The 21,120-nt window shown below is 47.7% G+C and overlaps 1 protein-coding gene across 4 annotated transcripts in view; it reads right to left on the minus strand.

Moving 5' to 3' along the window:
• The window catches only part of wdr7 (WD repeat domain 7), a 314,307-nt gene that overhangs the window by 111,841 nt on the left and 181,346 nt on the right, over positions 1 to 21,120 (minus strand). The gene's annotated exons all lie outside the window — the stretch shown is intronic.

Consider the following 21,120-nt stretch of genomic DNA (forward strand, 5'->3'; position numbering starts at 1 on the left):
TACTTGAACTATTTGCATATCGTTACAACACTGTATATACACATAATATGACATCTGAAATGACTAGTGTTCATTTTTTATTGTTTATTTCACTTTAGTTTATTATCTATTTCACTTTCTTTGGCAATGTTAACATCAATCGATCAAATGTATTGATAAATCTCTTCGTACATCAGCTGATATCTCAAAGTGCTGTACAGAAACCCAGCCTAAACCCACAAAACAGCAAGCAATGCAGGTGTAGAAGCACGGTGGCTAGGAAAAACTCCCCTAGAAAGGCCAGAACCTAGGAAGAAACCTAGAGAGGAACCAGGCTATGAGGGGTGGCCAGTCCTCTTCTGGCTGTGCCGGGTGGAGATTATAACAGAACAGGAGCCAAGATGTTCAAATGTTCATAGATGACCAGCAGGGTCAAATAATAATGTGTTTCCTTTGCCAATAAAGCCCTTAAATTGATTGGGAAGAAGGCAGGGAGGGATGGGGATGGGGAGGGCTAGAGAGACAGAGGGAGGGATGCGGAGGGCTAGAGAGACAGAGGGAGGGATGGGGAGGGGAGGGATAGAGAGACAGAGGGAGGGATGGGGAGGGATAGAGAGACAGAGGGAGAGATCCAGTGTTAGCAGTGTCTCTATGGTGTTAAGTCTAACTTCAGAGAAGAGAGAGGGGTAGGGATAGAGCAATCCCAATGCTACCATTGGCATTCGTTAGCGGCTACATAGTACCAGAATACACATGACTATTTGCAATAAATACCTTGGTCTCAGGACAAGGTATAGATGAGAGTTTACAGGAGTAGGGAGCATTTTCCTTATCAATCTACACACAATACCCCGTTCATAAATGGAATAAGTTTGAAAGCACCAAGACTCTTGCTAGAGCCACCCGGCCAAACTGAGCAATCGGGAGGTGACCAACAACCAGTGATGGGAAAAAAAAATACCCAACTGCCACAACAAAAGTAAAGATAACGTAATAGAAAATGACTCAAGTAAAAGTTCCCCAGTAAAATTCTACTTAAGTATATTTTAAACCAAAGACTTTTACTCAAGTATCAAAAGTAAAATATATAGTAGTTCCAAGATGGCGTAGCAGTAGGACGTGTTGTCGTGTTCCTTGTATATATCGTTTGTTTTCGTTTCGTTTTCTTCACATATCTTTAAAACTTTTTGCTGAACCTCAACTTCTTCTAAATACTCTCCTGCAACCCGCCTCACCCAACGTAGCTTTTTTTCCTAAAGTATTTATATTTACTTCGGATCTGGAACCCCTCAACTGAAGCTAACCAACTAGCAAACTAACTACCAGCTTCAGCAAAACATTGCTAGCGGTCTTCAGCTAACCGGTCAGCTAACCGGTCATCAGCTAACCTTTAGCTCGGAAAGCTCTCGCCAGTTCGAACAACGCGACTCTAACCAGAGCATAACGGACCTATCTATTATTTTATTTTTATTTTTCACCCCCGGATTCCCATCGCAAACGGAACATTTTGAGCTCCTGGGCTACAATATCCAGACCCACGACCGGTCCATTGATGTCACCGCATGAAGAGGAATAAACAGACTCCCCCCATCGCGACGTCCCCAAAGGCTAACTCTCTAGCCCTTGCTATCTCCTTGCTTGCAAATTCGGCCTGCTAACTGCTAGCTTGTTTAGCCCGGTCCGCTAACTGCTACCGTGTTTAGCACCGTCTACTAACTGTTAGCTTGTTAGCACAGGCCTGCTAACCATCTGAATCGCCGCGTCCCAAACACTCACTGAACCCATATTTACTTTCTATCCCTTTTCGATTTTTTATTTGTTTATACCTTCCGGTAACCTGCCTCACCCAATGTGATACGGAACCGCTATTATCTTTACACTTTTAGAACACACTCAAGAACCTTCAGAAGCTAACCAGCTAACTGGCTACAAGCTATTTAGTCATTGTTAGTTTTCTAACCTGGATAACACTCGCCAGTCCAGCTTCCCTGCCCCATCCACCGCTGCCCCTTGGACACTGATCACTTGGCTACATAGCTGATGCATGCTGGACTGTCCATTAATTCACGGTAATCCATTCTGCTTGTTTATGTTTTATCTGTCGGCCCCAGCCGCATTTAGGCTCTGTGTGTAGTTAATCCGACCCTCTCTGCCTAATCAATCGCCATTCTACCTGCTGTTGTTGTGCTAGCTGATTAGCTGTTGTTGTCTCACCTACTGTTTTAGCTAGCTCTCCCAATTCAACACCTGTGATTACTGTATGCCTTGCTGTATGTCTCTCTCAAATGTCAATATGCCTTGTATACTGTTGTGCAGGTTAGTTATCATTGTTTTAGTTTACAATGGAGCCCCTAGTTCCACTCTTTATAACCCTGATACCTCCTTTGTCCCACCCCCCACACATGCGGTGACCTCACCCATTACAACCAGCATGTCCAGAGATACAACCTCTCTCATCATCACCCAGTGCCTGGGCTTACCTCCGCTGTACCCGCACCCCACCATACCCCTGTCTGCGCATTATGCCCTGAATATATTCTACCATGCCCAGAAACCTGCTCCTCTTATTCTCTGTCCCCAACGCCCTAGGCGACCAGTTTTGATAGCCTTCAGCCGCACCCTCATACTACTCCTTCTCTGTTCCGCGGGTGATGTGGAGGTAAACCCAGGCCCTGCATGTCCCCAGGCACCCTCATTTGTTGACTTCTGTGATCGAAAAAGCCTTGGTTTCATGCATGTCAACATCAGAAGCCTCCTCCCTAAGTGTGTCTTACTCACTGCTCTAGCACACTCTGCTAACCCTGATGTCCTTGCCGTGTCTGAATCCTGGCTCAGGAAGGCCACCAAAAATTCTGAGATTTCCATACCCAACTATAACATCTTCCGTCAAGATAGAACTGCCAAAGGGGGAGGAGTTGCAGTCTACTGCAGAGATAGCCTGCAAAGTAATGTCATACTCTCCAGGTCCATACCCAAACAGTTCGAACTACTAATTTTGAAAATTACTCTCTCCAGAAATAAGTCTCTCACTGTTGCCGCCTGCTACCGACCCCCCTCAGCTCCCAGCTGTGCCCTGGACACCATTTGTGAATTGATCGCCCCCCATCTAGCTTCAGAGTTTGTTCTGTTAGGTGACCTAAACTGGGATATGCTTAACACCCCGGCAGTCCTACAATCTAAGCTAGATGCCCTCAATCTCACTCAAATCATCAAGGAACCCACCAGGTACAACCCTAACTCTGTAAACAAGGGCACCCTCATTGACGTCATCCTGACCAACTGGCCCTCCAAATACACCTCCGCTGTCTACAACCAGGATCTCAGCGATCACTGCCTCATTGCCTGTATCCGCTACGGAGCCGCAGTCAAACGACCACCCCTCATCACTGTCAAACGCTCCCTAAAACACTTCTGTGAGCAGGCCTTTCTAATCGACCTGGCCCGGGTATCCTGGAAGGACATTGACCTCATCCCGTCAGTTGAGGATGCCTGGTCTTTCTTTAAAAGTAACTTCCTCACCATTTTAGATAAGCATGCTCCGTTCAAAAAATGCAGAACTAAGAACAGATATAGCCCCTGGTTCACTCCAGACCTGACTGCCCTCGACCAGCACAAAAACATCCTGTGGCGGACTGCGCTAACATCGAATAGTCCCCGCGATATGCAACTGTTCAGGGAAGTCAGGAACCAATACACACAGTCAGTCAGGAAAGCTAAAGCCAACTTCTTCAGGCAGAAGTTTGCATCCTGTAGCTCCAACTCCAAAAAGTTCTGGGACACTGTGAAGTCCATGGAGAACAAGAGCACCTCCTCCCAGCTGCCCACTGCACTGAGACTAGGTAACACGGTCACCACCGATAAATCCATGATTATCGAAAACTTCAACAAGCATTTCTCAACGGCTGGCCATGCCTTCCGCCTGGCTACTCCAACCTCGGACAACAGCTCCCCCCCCCCCGCAGCTACTCGCCCAAGCCTCTCCAGGTTCTCCTTTACCCAAATCCAGATAGCAGATGTCCTGAAAGAGCTGCAAAACCTGGACCCGTACAAATCAGCTGGGCTGGACAATCTGGACCCTCTATTCCTGAAACTATCCGCCGCCATTGTCGCAACCCCTATTACCAGCCTGTTCAACCTCTCTTTCATATCGTCTGAGATCCCCAAGGATTGGAAAGCTGCCGCAGTCATCCCCCTCTTCAAAGGGGGCGACACCCTGGACCCAAACTGTTACAGACCTATATCCATCCTGCCCTGCCTATCTAAGGTTTTCGAAAGCCTAGTCAACAAACAGGTCACTGACCATCTTGAATCCCACCGTACCTTCTCCGCTGTGCAATCTGGTTTCCGAGCCGGTCACGGGTGTACCTCAGCCACGCTCAAGGTACTAAACGATATCATAACCGCCATCGATAAAAGACAGTACTGTGCAGCCGTCTTCATAGACCTTGCCAAGGCTTTCGACTCTGTCAATCACCGTATTCTTATCGGCAGACTCAGTAGCCTCGGTTTTTCGGATGACTGCCTTGCCTGGTTCACCAATTACTTTGCAGACAGAGTTCAGTGTGTCAAATCGGAGGGCATGCTGTCCGGTCCTCTGGCAGTCTCTATGGGGGTGCCACAGGGTTCAATTCTCGGGCCGACTCTTTTCTCTGTATATATCAATGATGTTTCTCATGCTGCGGGCGATTCCCTGATCCACCTCTACGCAGACGACACCATTCTATATACTTCCGGCCCGTCCTTGGACACTGTGCTATCTAACCTCCAAACGAGCTTCAATGCCATACAGCACTCCTTCCGTGGCCTCCAACTGCTCTTAAACGCTAGTAAAACCAAATGCATGCTTTTCAACCGTTCGCTGCCTGCACCCGCACGCCTGACCAGCATCACCACCCTGGATGGTTCCGACCTTGAATATGTGGACATCTATAAGTACCTAGGTGTCTGGCTAGACTCTAAACTCTCCTTCCAGACCCATATCAAACATCTCCAATCGAAAATCAAATCAAGAGTCGGCTTTCTATTCCGCAACAAAGCCTCCTTCACTCACGCCGCCAAACTTACCCTAGTAAAACTGACTATCCTACCGATCCTCGACTTCGGCGACGTCATCTACAAAATTGCTTCCAACACTCTACTCAGCAAACTGGATGCAGTTTATCACAGTGCCATCCGTTTTGTCACTAAAGCACCTTATACCACCCACCACTGCGACTTGTATGCTCTAGTCGGCTGGCCCTCGCTACATATTCGTCGCCAGACCCACTGGCTCCAGGTCATCTACAAGTCCATGCTAGGTAAAGCTCCGCCTTATCTCAGTTCACTGGTTACGATGGCAACACCCATCCGTAGCACGCGCTCCAGCAGGTGTATCTCACTGATCATCCCTAAAGCCAACACCTCATTTGGCCGCCTTTCGTTCCAGTTCTCTGCTGCCTGTGACTGGAACGAATTGCAAAAATCGCTGAAGTTGGAGACTTTTATCTCCCTCACCAACTTCAAACATCTGCTATCTGAGCAGCTAACCGATCGCTGCAGCTGTACATAGTCTATTGGTAAATAGCCCACCCATTTTCACCTACCTCACCCCCATACTGTTTTTATTTATTTATTTTTATTTTTCTGCTCTTTTGCACACCAATATCTCTACCTGTACATAACCATCTGATCATTTATCACTCCAGTGTTAATCTGCATAATTGTAATTATTTGCCTACCTCATGCCTTTTGCACACAATGTATATATAGACTCCCCTTTTTTTCTACTGTGTTATTGACTTGTTAATTGTTTACTCCATGTGTAACTCTGTGTTGTCTGTTCACACTGCTATGCCTTATCTTGGCCAGGTCGCAGTTGCAAATGAGAACTTGTTCTCAACTAGCCTACCTGGTTAAATAAAGGTGAAATAAAATAAAAATAAAAAAAAAATAAATAAAAAAAAAGTATAAATCATTTTAAATTCCTTATATTAAGCAAACCAGATGTCATCATTTTCTTGTATTGTAATTTATTTACAGAAAGCCACAGGCACATAAATGATTTATAAACAAAGCATGTGTGTTTAGTGAGTCCTCCAGATCAGAGGCAGTAGGGATGACCAGGGATGTTCTCTGTTTAGTGAGTCCGCCAGATCAGAGGCAGTAGAGATGACCAGGGATGTTCTCTGTTTAGTGAGTCCTCCAGATCAGAGGCAGTAGTGATGACCAGGGATGTTCTCTGTTTAGTGAGTCCGCCAGATCAGAGGCAGTAGAGATGACCAGGGATGTTCTCTGTTTAGTGAGTCCGCCAGATCAGAGGCAGTAGGGAACAGAGGTAGTAGGGATGACCAGGGATGTTCGGTTGATAAGTGTGTGAATTGGACTATTTTCCTGTCCTGCTAAGCATAAAAAATGTAACAAGTACTTTTGGGTGTCAGGGAAAATGTAAGGAGTAAAAATTATAATATTTTATTAAGGAATGTAGTGGTAAATAAGGTAAAAGTTGTCAAAAACATAAATAGTAATGTAAAGTACAGATAACCCCATAAAACTACCTTAAGTAGTACTTTAAAGTATTTTTACTTAAGTACTTTACACCACTGCCAAGAACCCGATGGTCACTCTGACGGAGCTCCAGAGTTCCGGAGAACCTTCCAGAAGGGCACCAATCAGGCCTTTATGGTAGAGTGGCCAGACGGAAGCCACTCCTCAGTAAAAGGCAATTGACAGCCCGCTTGGAGTTCCCCAAAAGGCACCTAAACACTCTCAGACCGTGAGAAACAAGATTCTCTGGTCCGATGAAACCAAGATTGAACGCTCTTCCCTGAACACCAAGCGTCCCGTCTGGAGGAAACCTGGCACCATCCCCAGGGTGAAGCATGGTGGTGGCAGCATCATGCTGTGGGGGTGTTTTTCAGCAGCAGAGACGCTCCCCATCCAACCTGACAGAGCTTCAGAGGATCAGCAGAGAAGAATGGGAGAAACTTCCCAAATACAGGTGTGCCAAGCTTGTAGCGTCATACCAAAAAAAACCTGATGCTGTAATCGCTACCAAAGGTGTTTCAACAAAGTACTGAGTAAAAGGTCTGAATACTTACGTAAATGTGATATTTCAGTTATTCATTTATTTTATACGTTTGCTGCAAACATTCATTATGGGGTATTGTGTGTAGAACGAGGGGAAAAGGCTGTAATGTAACAAAATGTGGAAAAAGTCAAGGAGTCTGAATACTTTACACACTCCATGTGTAACTCTGTGTTGTCTGTTCACACTGCTATGCTTTATCTTGGCCAGGTCGCAGTTGTAAATGAGAACTTGTTCTCAACTGGCCTACCTGGTTAAATAAAGGTGTTCTCAACTGGCCTACCTGGTTAAATAAAGGTGTTCTCAACTGGCCTACCTGGTTAAATAAAGGTGTTCTCAACTGGCCTACCTGGTTAAATAAAGGTGTTCTCAACTGGCCTACCTGGTTAAATAAAGGTGTTCTCAACTGGCCTACCTGGTTAAATAAAGGTGTTCTCAACTGGCCTACCTGGTTAAATAAAGGTGTTCTCAACTGGCCTACCTGGTTAAATAAAGGTGTTCTCAACTGGCCTACCTGGTTAAATAAAGGTGTTCTCAACTGGCCTACCTGGTTAAATAAAGGTGTTCTCAACTGGCCTACCTGGTTAAATAAAGGTGTTCTCAACTGGCCTACCTGGTTAAATAAAGGTGTTCTCAACTGGCCTACCTGGTTAAATAAAGGTGTTCTCAACTGGCCTACCTGGTTAAATAAAGGTGTTCTCAACTAGCCTACCTGGTTAAATAAAGGTGTTCTCAACTGGCCTACCTGGTTAAATAAAGGTGTTCTCAACTGGCCTACCTGGTTAAATAAAGGTGTTCTCAACTGGCCTACCTGGTTAAATAAAGGTGTTCTCAACTAGCCTACCTGGTTAAATAAAGGTGTTCTCAACTAGCCTACCTGGTTAAATAAAGGTGTTCTCAACTGGCCTACCTGGTTAAATAAAGGTGTTCTCAACTGGCCTACCTGGTTAAATAAAGGTGTTCTCAACTGGCCTACCTGGTTAAATAAAGGTGTTCTCAACTGGCCTACCTGGTTAAATAAAGGTGTTCTCAACTAGCCTACCTGGTTAAATAAAGGTGTTCTCAACTAGCCTACCTGGTTAAATAAAGGTGTTCTCAACTAGCCTACCTGGTTAAATAAAGGTGTTCTCAACTAGCCTACCTGGTTAAATAAAGGTGTTCTCAACTAGCCTACCTGGTTAAATAAAGGTGTTCTCAACTGGCCTACCTGGTTAAATAAAGGTGTTCTCAACTGGCCTACCTGGTTAAATAAAGGTGTTCTCAACTGGCCTACCTGGTTAAATAAAGGTGTTCTCAACTGGCCTACCTGGTTAAATAAAGGTGGAATAAATAAAACTATATATAATGTATTGTAATCCCGGCTCATCCTATATAACTCCTGTCCATACACACCATTATATACAGTATGTGTGTGTTTCCACACAGTACAAGTCAAACGTTTGGACGCTTACTACTCATTCAAGAGTTTTTTTTACATTTTTTTACTAAGAATCTAAAAATAGATTGATTTGTTTAACACTTTGTTTTGGTTACTAAATGACTTCATATGTGTTATTTCATAGTAATATGTAGTAACCAAAAAAAAAAGATATATATATATATATCCCTTTTGTCGTCATGGTCTCCATAAGGTGCGACGGCAGGGTAGCCGTCGCAGGGTAGCCTAGTGGTAAGAGCGTTGGACTAGTAACCGGAAGGTTGCAAGTTCAAATCCCCGAGCTGACAATCTGACAAATCTGTCGTTCTGCCCCTGAACAAGGTTTTAACCCACTGTTCCTAGGCCGTCATTGAAAATAAGAATTTGTTTTTTAACTGACTTGTCTAGAAAGGTTCAATAAAAAAAGTGCTGAAAGGGGCCCACGGGGAGGCTGGCACCCCGTTCAGAGGCACTTCAATCTTTCTCCTGAATGGAGGGTAGCTAGCTAGCTGTTAGTAACACAGCTGAATGGAGGGTAGTTAGCTGTTAGTAACACAGCTGAATGGAGGGTAGTTAGCTGTTACTAACACAGCTGAATGGAGGGTAGCTAGCTGTTTCTAACACAGCTGAATGGAGGGTAGTTAGCTGTTACTAACACAGGTGAATGGAGGGTAGTTAGCTGTTACTAACACAGCTGAATGGAGGGTAGTTAGCTGTTACTAACACAGCTGAATGGAGGGTAGTTAGCTGTTACTAACACAGCTGAATGGAGGGTAGTTAGCTGTTACTAACACACAGCTGAATGGAGGGTAGCTAGCTGAATGGAGGGTACTTAGCTGCTAGTAACACACAGCTGAATGGAGGGTACTTAGCTGTTTCTAACACAGCTGAATGGACGGTAGCTAGCTGTTTCTAACACACAGCTGAATGGAGGGTAGCTAGCTGTTTCTAACACAGCTGAATGGAGGGTAGCTAGCTGTTTCTAACACAGCTGAATGGAGGGTAGCTAGCTGTTTCTAACACAGCTGAATGGAGGGTAGCTAGCTGTTACTAACACAGCTGAATGGAGGGTAGCTAGCTGTTACTAACACAGCTGAATGGAGGGTAGCTAGCTGTTTCTAACACAGCTGAATGGAGGGTAGCTAGCTGTTACTAACACACAGCTGAATGGAGGGTAGTTAGCTGTTTCTAACACAGCTGAATGGAGGGTAGCTAGCTGTTACTAACACACAGCTGAATGGAGGGTAGCTAGCTGTTTCTAACACAGCTGAATGGAGGGTAGCTAGCTGTTTCTAACACAGCTGAATGGAGGGTAGCTAGCTGTTTCTAACACAGCTGAATGGAGGGTAGCTAGCTGTTTCTAACACACAGCTGAATGGAGGGTAGTTAGCTGTTTCTAACACAGCTGAATGGAGGGTAGCTAGATGTTTCTAACACAGCTTAATGGAGGGTAGCTAGCTGTTTCTAACACAGCTGAATGGAGGGTAGCTAGCTGTTTCTAACACAGCTGAATGGAGGGTAGCTAGCTGTTACTAACACAGCTGAATGGAGGGTAGCTAGCTGTTTCTAACACAGCTGAATGGAGGGTAGCTAGCTGTTACTAACACACAGCTGAATGGAGGGTAGTTAGCTGTTTCTAACACAGCTGAATGGAGGGTAGCTAGCTGTTACTAACACACAGCTGAATGGAGGGTAGCTAGCTGTTTCTAACACAGCTGAATGGAGGGTAGCTAGCTGTTTCTAACACAGCTGAATGGAGGGTAGCTAGCTGTTTCTAACACAGCTGAATGGAGGGTAGCTAGCTGTTTCTAACACACAGCTGAATGGAGGGTAGTTAGCTGTTTCTAACACAGCTGAATGGAGGGTAGCTAGATGTTTCTAACACAGCTGAATGGAGGGTAGCTAGCTGTTTCTAACACAGCTGAATGGAGGGTAGCTAGCTGTTTCTAACACACAGCTGAATGGAGGGTAGTTAGCTGTTACTAACACACAGCTGAATGGAGGGTAGTTAGCTGTTACTAACACACAGCTGAATGGAGGGTAGTTAGCTGCTAGTAACACACAGCTGAATGGAGGGTAGTTAGCTGTTACTAACACACAGCTGAATGGAGGGTAGTTAGCTGTTGCTAACACAGCTAAATGGAGGGTAGTTAGATCTGAATAGGGCTGTCACACGTCTATTCTCCTTACCAGGACCCATTTGTTCCTCCGGCCCGCCCCTGCCCCCCCCCCCCCCCGACCCCCCCCAGGTCAGAGTCATGTTCAAAGAACGGGGTCTACGGGTCGACGTCTGTGTGTGTGTGTGTGTCTAGAGGACACTGATCACATGCAGCCTGCCTGCATGGCCCCCTCTAATGACCCGGGTGCTCTACTAAATACGAGGGGCGAAGACGGGCCTCGTTTCGGAAGTGAGGGGAGCGCTGGGCTATTGTCCTTTTGGGGCTTGTAACCCATGAGCCCCCCCCTCCTGCTTTACTCATACAACCCCGCCCCAACATCAGACCTGCTGTTTGGTCATCCGCACCTGCCAGCAATTGCTAATAACCCATCCGCAACCAGCCGACAATATGTGATAAAGTGAAAATCTGTGGCCCGCACTCGACCGTAACCCGCTAATATAGAAATTGCGGTGTAGTCAGAGACTACTTTAAAAAAAAATTTACATTTGGGACATTCAGTAGGCTATTGGTTAGTCAACTTGTCTATAATACAATACAATACATACGAGCTCGTCTTCTGTCATTACTTGTGGCCCTAGAATATTAAAACATTTTGCTCACTCCGAATGTCCTAAATCCATAGAATGAATGCTTCTATATGGTCGACGTCGGTAAAATATTATCTTTCATCTCTGCTTCTTTCGCACAGCAAATACATTTAGGGACCGGGGAGAAAATGCAATAGCTAGACCTATAGTTAACATTATTATGAGGCTATGTGAGAGGTTATAGTTAACATTATATGAGGGGTTATATTAACATTATATGAGGCTATGTGAGAGGTCATAGTTAACATTATATGAGGCTATGTGAGAGGTTATAGTTAACATTATGAGGCTATGTGAGAGGTCATAGTTAACATTATATGAGGCTATGTGAGAGGTTATGGTTAACATTATATGAGGCTATGTGAGAGGTCATAGTTAACATTATATGAGGCTATGTGAGAGGTTATGGTTAACATTATATGAGGCTATGTGAGAGGTCATAGTTAACATTATATGAGGCTATGTGAGAGGTTATAGTTAACATTATATGAGGCTATGTGAGAGGTCATAGTTAACATTATATGAGGCTATGTGAGAGGTTATAGTTAACATTATGAGGCTATGTGAGAGGTCATAGTTAACATTATATGAGGCTATGTGAGAGGTTATGGTTAACATTATATGAGGCTATGTGAGAGATCATAGTTAACATTATATGAGGCTATGTGAGAGGTTATAGTTAACATTATATGAGGCTATGTGAGAGGTCATAGTTAACATTATATGAGGCTATGTGAGAGGTTATAGTTAACATTATATGAGGCTATGTGAGAGGTCATAGTTAACATTATATGAGGCTATGTGAGAGGTTATAGTTAACATTATTATGAGGCTATGTGAGAGGTTATAGTTAACATTATTATGAGGCTATGTGAGAGGTTATAGTTAACATTATTATGAGGCTATGTGAGAGGTTATAGTTAACATTATTATGAGGCTATGTGAGGGGGTTATAGACCATCAGTCAGAGTCCAGATCTCTTGACTGCAATTCCATTTAACCCATCTGAACAGTAGCCTTCAGTTCCTTTAATGTGCCATTTTGAAGTCCCCGTCTTGTGACTTTCGAATGTGTATAGCGCCTCACAATCATCACACATAAAATAGCCCATACAATATTTCATGACCCTAAACCCACACCGCCCTGTAGATATAACCGCGGGAACTACGGGTTATGAGTCAACGACACATCACTAGTGTGTGTGTGTGTGTGTGTGTGTGCATGAGGTGCATACTGTATGTGTGTTGGAACAAAGGGCCAGGCATGACTGTGTTTTAAGCTGCAGGGCTGACCGTTTGGTCACCTGACCTCTACAGACCGGTCAGCTAACCCCCCAATCTATTCTTTCAGAGGGGGAAGGGAGGGGACAGAGAGAGAGGAAGGAGAAGGGGGGGGGGGGGGGGGGGGGTAGAAGGATGGAGGGAGGGGAGGTGGAGTGGGGGGGAAGGATGGATGGAGGGGTGTGGAAGTAGGGGAGATGAGGGAGGGATCGGGTTGTGGAGGGGTGAGGAGGATGGCGGGAGGGGGGTAGAAGGGAGAATAGGATGGAGGGAGGGGGTGTGGAGGAGAGGGAATGGAGGGTGTGGAGGGAAAGGTATAGGGGTGGCAGGTTGAGGGAGAGAGAGAGCAAGTAGGCAGGAGTAAAGGTGTGTTATGGATAGCATAAGAGCAGGACAGGAAGAGAGAAGGAGAGAAAAAAGAAAAGAGATGGAGAGAGAAGGAGAGAGAGAAGGAGAGAGAAAAGGAGAGAGAAAAGGAGAGAGAAAAGGAGAGAGAGGAGAGAGAGAAGGAGAGAGAGAAGGAGAAGGAAAGGAGAGAGAAGGAAAGGAGAGAGAAGGAGAGAGAGGAGAGAGAAGGAGAGAGAGAAGGAGAGAGATGGTGAGAGATGGTGAGCTGGCGTGACATTCTGAGATCAGGATGAATGGGTAGCGGCTCTCGGTGGCTGAGATTGCTTTATAGCATTTCATTTGGTTTGTTCCACTGCTTGGGTGAGCACAGCCCCGGTTATGGATTTCTATTCTAATGCGCTGGAGCAGGCGCTGAGAGAGGCCAATGAGGCAGCTGCTGGAGCAGGGGGGACCTACGCGCAGGGGGCCTGATCAATAGGACAGGGCTGGGGAGGGGGTGGGACGGGGCTGAGGAGGAGGGGAGGCAGGGCTGAGCTAGGGTACAGCGCTGGGGTAAGGGAGGGCTGGGGAATGGGATATGGGGCTGGTGAAGGGTGGAGGGTAGAAGGTTGGAATAGGGCTGAGTCTGGGGATAGGGAAGGGAGAGTGGTGGGCAGCAGGCTCTTGCCAAAACATAGGTATCATGTATGCTTGCTTACGGCTATGCTAAATGTACAGCCTACTAATGGCAACCACTGACAGCTCCAGAGAGTCAACTCTCCACCTATTGTCAACAGATACACAGAGGAGTAAAGTGACGAAAATGTCAGCAGACATATATTAAAGGGATAGGAGCAACATTTTGGAAATTAAATACTTAACCAGAGTCAGATGAACTCCTGGATACCATTTGTATGTCCCTGCGTTCAGTTTGAAGGACGTTTGAAGGTGGTTTCGGGAACCATTGCTAGGAACAATTAGCGTATTAGCCCAAACAATAACTGAAGCTTGATTTCCTTCAATGTTTTTTTTTTTTTTTACAGAGGAGAAACAGAGCTATGATACGATTGGTTTCATTGTGACATCATAAAGGTGCATTCCATTCATTCATTGTGACATCATAAAGGTGCATTCCATTCATTCATTGTGACATCATAAAGGTGCATTCCATTCATTCATTGTGACATCATAAAGGTGCATTACAGTTGCAAGTTGTATTAGTCATATGCACAGCAAACATCGTCCAAACAAAATGCTTCCTTGCAGGTTCCTTCGACAATACGAAATTATACAATTTAAGAATATGAACATAAAGTAAATGGCAGTAGAATAGAATACATATTTTAGCATAAATAGAGTACAGGAAGGCACAAGTGTAGAAATGGCGCAGTATACCAAGAGTCTGGTGGCAGCGGTAGTGATGTGTTCTAAGGTGCAGAGAATCAGAGCAGATGGTCAGTCCACTTCAAGTGTTAAGCAGTCTGATGGCTTGTAGATAAAAACGGTCTCTGAGCCTGTTGGTATCAGACCTCATGCTCCGATACGGTCTGCCCGACGGTGAGGGAGTGAACAGCTCGTGGCTGGGGTGTGTGGAGTCCTTGATGATGCTTTGTGCTTTCGCCAGGTACTGATTTGAGTAGATGTCACGGATGGTTGGAAGCACGATCCCAGTGATGTACTGGGCCATCTTCAACACCTGCCGGAGGGCCTTGCAGTCGTGGACGAAGAAAATTCCGAACCAGTCCGTGATGCAACTGGTTAGGACACTCTCGAAGGTGCAGTGGAAGTATTTGGAGAGGACCTGGGGCGGCCACATTTCTTCAACTGCCTTAGGAAGTAGAGACGCTGTTGCGCCATCTTGACAAGAGTGGTGGTGTTGTTGGTCCATGTTAAGTCCTTGGTGATGTGGGCGCAGAGGAACTTAAAACTGCTGACTCTCTCTACTGCAGTCCCGTTGATGTGGATCTGGGCGTGTTCCCTCCTCTGCTTCCTGAAGTCAACAATCAACTCCTTTGTTTTGCTGATGTTGAAGGAGAGGTTGTTGTCCTGGCACCACAATGCCAGTTAACTTACCTCCTCCCTACAGGCTGACTCGTCGTTGTTGGTTATCAGGTCTACAACGGTGGTGTCGTCAGCAAACTTGATGAGTTGGTGTCGTGCAAAGCCACGCAGTCGTGGGTGAACAAGGAGTACAGCAGAGGGCTGAGGACACACCCCTGGGGGGCTCCTGAATTAGTGTGGGGGAGGTGTTGTTGCCAATCGTCACAGCCTGGAGTCTGCCCATCAGGAAGTCCAAGATCCAGTTGCAAAGTGTGGTCCCCAGACCCAGTGCTTTGAACGTGGTGTCAAACATGGAGGGAACAATCGTGTTGAACACTGAACTGTAGTCAATGAAAAGCACTCTCACTCTCACTCTCACACGTATCTCTTTTTTCAGATGTGTTACGGCCGTGTGAATAGCGAGGGAAATGGCATCTTCCATGGATCTGTTGGTAAATTGGAGTGGGTCCAGTGTGCCTGGCAGGCTGGCCTTGATGTGGGCCATGACCAGTTTCCTCGGAGCCCTTCATGATGACCTGAGGTGATGGGGCGATAGTCATTTGGACATGTCGCCTTGTTTTTCTTGGGCACTGGGACAATGGTGGTCTCCTCAAAAGCAGGTGGGGACTACAACCTGGGACAGGTTGAAGATGTCAGAGAAGACGCCCGCCAGCTGGCACACACTGAGGACATGGACGCCATCTGGGACGGCGGCTTTGTGAGTACTCACTTCTTTTGAGAAGAGGGAGAGAAAAAGCATCTGGTCATCGAGAGCAGCGAGAGTCCTCCTGGATGGCTCGGTATTGTCTGCCTCGAAGCGAGCATACAATGTGTTGAGCTCGTCTGGGAGGGATGCTTCGGTGGGCACCACACAGCTGGATTTGCCTTTGTAGTTTGTCATAGTCTGTAGTCCTTGCCACATGCGACTCAAATCTGATTGTTGATGAACTTCAATTAAAGTTTGATTCTGTATTGTCTTTTTGCGCGATGTGTGTCACTGAGTCATCGGGGTTCGTTCTGCTGACATTGAATGCTGCAGTACGGGCTCTCAGCATGGTACGGCTATCTCCATTTGTCCAGGGTTTTTGATTGGGATATGTCCGGTTTGTTATTGCGGGTACAACATCATCAACACATTTCCGAATGAAGCCAGTGACTGATGATGTATATTCCTCAATGTTGACGGATGAGTCCTAGCGGAAATGATTATTTGAACATATTCCAATCAGTTCAATTCTCAAAACAGTCGCGCAGCATTGAGTCTGCCTCCTCTGTCCAGCACCTCACTATTCTCTGTGTTGGTAGCTGCCTCTTGAGTTGCTGCTTGTAGTCGTGTGACTGTGCAACACGAAAAACAACAAGTCAATCCGTACTGATGACTGGCTGACTGACATGCCCTTGGGAAGGTACAGTGATGGACATTAATGCAAGACAAATTACACCCTATTCCCTATATAGAGCACTCTCTTTGACCAGGTACCCATAGTATATAGGGAGCCACTTGGAACGCATACCATCAACGTAAGACCAACTCAGGCTTGGGATGAGATTCTGAATGGTCGTCTTGAGAGAATTTGCACAAATAGGCAAATAGACAGAGCATAATGAAAATAATTAAGGTTAAGTTTGAATTTGTCGTCAACTATGAGAACAGCGGAATGCGAAGCACCTCTTAAATACAGCTCGGTTGTATTGTACATCGACTCTTACACTACACACTCATACTAATTTTACCGTGTCATTAAAAACAAAGAAGATTAACTTAACTTTAACTGACAATTGGTCTGAAGCAGAAACCTCACGGGAATTCACGAGCACCACAATGCTTATTCCACCCATGCTCTACCAAGGTTTTCCCAGTGCACAGCTTTTAGCCTACACAAGCTTTGACGCTGGGCCAATTGCGCGTCGCCCTGTGGGACTCCCAATCGCGTCCGGTTGTGAGTGGCGCAGCGGTCGAAGCACCTCAGTGCCAGAGGCGTCACTACAAACCATCGAGCTTCAATCAGTCCATACTACTTCATGGTATGACGACGCGCCAGCAGGTTCCTTTATTACAGGTGTCTCACCACCACCGCTCATGGTGACCTTTAACCTAAAGAGATCATGACCCCCCCCCCCCCCCCCTTCCAGGCCAGAGAACAGGTTGATCTAAAGCTGACCTCCCTCCTACACACACACAGGTACCATGGCTAGAACAGAAACACACAGAGGCAGGTGAATTGACCTCCCAGTGACCTCTAGCTACGAGTATTGTTCAACTTAGCCTTGAAGCATGTGTGTCCCGTAGACAGTACTGAGACCCTGCACTACCCTACTAATTACACAGAGACCCTGCACTACCCTACTAATTACACAGAGACCCTGCACTACCCTACTAATTACACAGAGACCCTGCACTACCCTACTAATTACACAGAGACCCTGCACTACCCTACTAATTACACAGAGACCCTGCACTACCCTATTAATTACACAGAGACCCTGCACTACCCTACTAATTACGCAGAGACCCTGCACTACCCTACTAATTACACAGAGACCCTGCACTACCCTACTAATTACACAGAGACCCTGCACTACCCTACTAATTACACAGAGACCCTGCACTACCTTACTAATTACACAGAGACCCTGCACTACCCTACTAATTACACAGAGACCCTGCACTACCCTACTAATTACACAGAGACCCTGCACTACCCTACTAATTACACAGAGACCCTGCACTACCCTACTAATGAGAGAGAGGCAGGCAGAGAGAGAGGCAGAGAGAGAGAGGCAGGCAGAGAGAGAGAGGCAGGCAGAGAGAGGCAGGCAGAGAGAGGCAGGCAGAGAGAGGCAGGCAGAGAGAGGCAGGCAGAGAGAGGCAGGCAGAGAGAGGCAGGCAGAGAGGCAGGCAGAGAGGCAGGCAGAGAGAGGCAGAGAGGCAGGTAGAGAGAGGCAGGTAGAGCGAGGCAGGCAGAGAAATACATATGCATGAAGGCAGCAGAAACCCCTCCTGCTGCAGTTTCATCCATTAACAGAGGATTGTTCTGCCTCGCTCTCTCTCACCCTTCACCCTCCTCCACTCTCCCCTTCCTCTCTCCTCTCCCCACGCTTTCCCTCCTCGCTCTCTCTCACCCTTCACCCTCCTCCACTCTCCCCTTCCTCTCTCCTCTCCCCACGCTTTCCCTCCTCGCTCTCTCTCACCCTTCACCCTCCTCCACTCTCCCCTGCCTCTCCCCACGCTTTCCCTCCTCGCTCTCTCTCACCCTTCACCCTCCTCCACTCTCCCCTTCCTCTCTCCTCTCCCCACGCTTTCCCTCCTCGCTCTCTCTCACCCTTCACCCTCCTCCACTCTCCCCTTCCTCTCCCCACGCTTTCCCTCCTCGCTCTCTCTCACCCTTCACCCTCCTCCACTCTCCCCTGCCTCTCCCCACGCTTTCCCTCCTCGCTCTCTATCACCCTTCACCCTCCTCCACTCTCCCCTTCCTCTCCCCACGCTTTCCCTCCTCGCTCTCTCTCACCCTTCACCCTCCTCCACTCTCCCCTTCCTCTCCCCACGCTTTCCCTCCTCGCTCTTTCTCTCTCTCTCTGCCTGCCTCTCTCTCACCCTTCACCCTCCTCCACTCTCCCCTTCCTCTCTCCTCACGCTTTCCCTCCTCGCTCTTTCTCTCTCTCTCTGCCTGCCTCTCTCTCACCCTTCACCCTCCTCCACTCTCCCCTTCCTCTCTCCTCACGCTTTCCCTCCTCGCTCTTTCTCTCTCTCTCTGCCTGCCTCTCTCTCACCCTTCACCCTCCTCCACTCTCCCCTTCCTCTCTCCTCACGCTTTCCCTCCTCGCTCTTTCTCTCTCTCTCTGCCTGCCTCTCTCTCACCCTTCACCCTCCTCCACTCTCCCCTTCCTCTCTCCTCACGCTTTCCCTCCTCGCTCTTTCTCTCTCTCTCTGCCTGCCTCTCTCTCACCCTTCACCCTCCTCCACTCTCCCCTTCCTCTCTCCTCACGCTTTCCCTCCTCGCTCTTTCTCTCTCTCTCTGCCTGCCTCTCTCTCACCCTTCACCCTCTCACTCCTCCACTCTCCACTGCCTCTCTCCTCTCCCCACGCTTTCCCTCCTCGCTCTCTCTCGCTCTCTCTCTGCCTGCCTCTCTCTCACCCTTCACCCTCTCACTCCTCCACTCTCCCCTGCCTCTCTCCTCACGCTTTCCCTCCTCCCTCTCGCTCCTTTCTGCAGAGTTGGTGTTTAATCATAGCTAACAACTGACACACACATCCATTCTCCTGACAAGACAGTTGATCACCCAATAACACCTCACAAATTAATAATCACAAAAAACTGCTGAGGGAACTAGAGAGAGGAGGGAACGAGAGGAGGAGAAGGTAAAGACTGATGAGGAGGAGGGAGAGAAAGAACAGCATGCCCCAACATCTCCTTTCATAGCCTGAAGACAGACAAGTGCTTCAGTTCTCTTTTAAAAACAATAGACTATTTAAATCATCTGCAAACACTTTCTCATATACGGTAACAAGAAGAATAACTAAATATGAGAAAATCGAAGTGATCAGGATTTTAATCAAATAGTTCTAGTCAACAGATAAGAGGATACATTAAATATGTTTGTTTCATCTTGGCATTATAAAACTTTACCGACGTTTCCCAAGCGAGCATATATAGAGAGCAATAACCCAGCTCTAGGCCGCGTGTGTCTGTGGGGCGGCTCTAGGACCAGACTCAGTGGTCCAAAACACACCGAAACACAGGCTGTACCAACCGCGGCCCGTCCTCTACACCTGCCGAGGCCCGTCCTCTACGCCTGCCGAGGCCCGTCCTCTACGCCTGCCGAGGCCCGTCCTCTACGCCTGCCGCGGCCCGTCCTCTACACCTGCCGAGGCCCGTCCTCTACACCTGCCGAGGCCCGTCCTCTACACCTGCCGAGGCCCGTCCTCTACACCTGCCGAGGCCCGTCCTCTACACCTGCCGAGGCCCGTCCTCTACACCTGCCGAGGCCCGTCCTCTACACCTGCCGAGGCCCGTCCTCTACACCTGCCGAGGCCCGTCCTCTACACCTGCCGAGGCCCGTCCTCTACACCTGCCGAGGCCCGTCCTCTACACCTGCCGAGGCCCGTCCTCTACACCTGCCGAGGCCCGTCCTCTACACCTGCAGAGGCCCGTCCTCTACACCTGCCGAGGCCCGTCCTCTACACCTGCAGAGGCCCGTCCTCTACACCTGCCGAGGCCCGTCCTCTACACCTGCCGAGGCCCGTCCTCTACACCTGCAGAGGCCCGTCCTCTACACCTGCCGCGGCCCGTCCTCTACACCTGCCGCGGCCCGTCCTCCGGGTGTGTTAAATCCCTGTACAGCAGTGAGAGATGTAGACACTACGGCCCTGCTCCATTCAAGGTAAACCAAATAAACCTGTCCAGAAGCTATCAGAACTAGACCACGTGGTACAGGAGGGCCAATGAGAGCCGCTCAGTCTGACAACTGTTGTAATCGAATCATTAAGCACCTTTCACATTCGTTCACAACCCACCGACCAGCTGCCGCCTCAAACACACACACACACACACACACACACACACACGCACACCAATCCAGCCTCTCCCTCCTGCCCAGCCAGCCTCTCTCCCACCTTACGTCACAACAACTCCAACACGGTGCTCCCCCTCTTCTCCCCTACCCCGTCGTTAAAACAATCATCAGGAGTACTTCCTAAGTTAAGCAGGGTCAGCCCGGCTGTGTCAATCCCAGAGTCTCCTCTTCCCATCCAGCATCCAGGCTATATCGTATTTACTCCTCCGCCACCATATCCCCTGTACCCCCCCGTACCGCCGTATCCCCTGTTCCCCCACCGTACCGCCGTACCCCCTGTACCCCCCCGTACCGCCGTATCCCGTTCCCCCCGTATCCCCTGTACCCCCCGTACCGCCGTATCCCCCCCTGTATCCCCCGTACCGCCGTATCCCCTGTACCCCCGTATCCCCTGTACCCCCCCGTACCGCCGTATCCCCTGTTCCCCCCGTACTGCCGTATCCCCCGTATCCCCTGTACCCCCCGTATTCCCTGTACCCCTCGTCAAAGTGTTTGTGTTTTCTTGTGGTTAAAAACTTTTACGAAAAAAAGAAGGTATCTATACATCCCAGCATAGTATAGTAAGAAATATTACATCCCAAGCAATCAACCTTTTGAGCGGAGCCAAGACTGCGTAAAAAAAAAATATTATCTTTTGAAAACTGTATTGATCCTATACCTTTAATACATCGAG

The sequence above is a fragment of the Oncorhynchus mykiss genome, chromosome 5 (assembly GCF_057628025.1).
Source record: "Oncorhynchus mykiss isolate SJ-2025 chromosome 5, ASM5762802v1, whole genome shotgun sequence".
Lineage (NCBI taxonomy): Eukaryota > Metazoa > Chordata > Actinopteri > Salmoniformes > Salmonidae > Oncorhynchus > Oncorhynchus mykiss.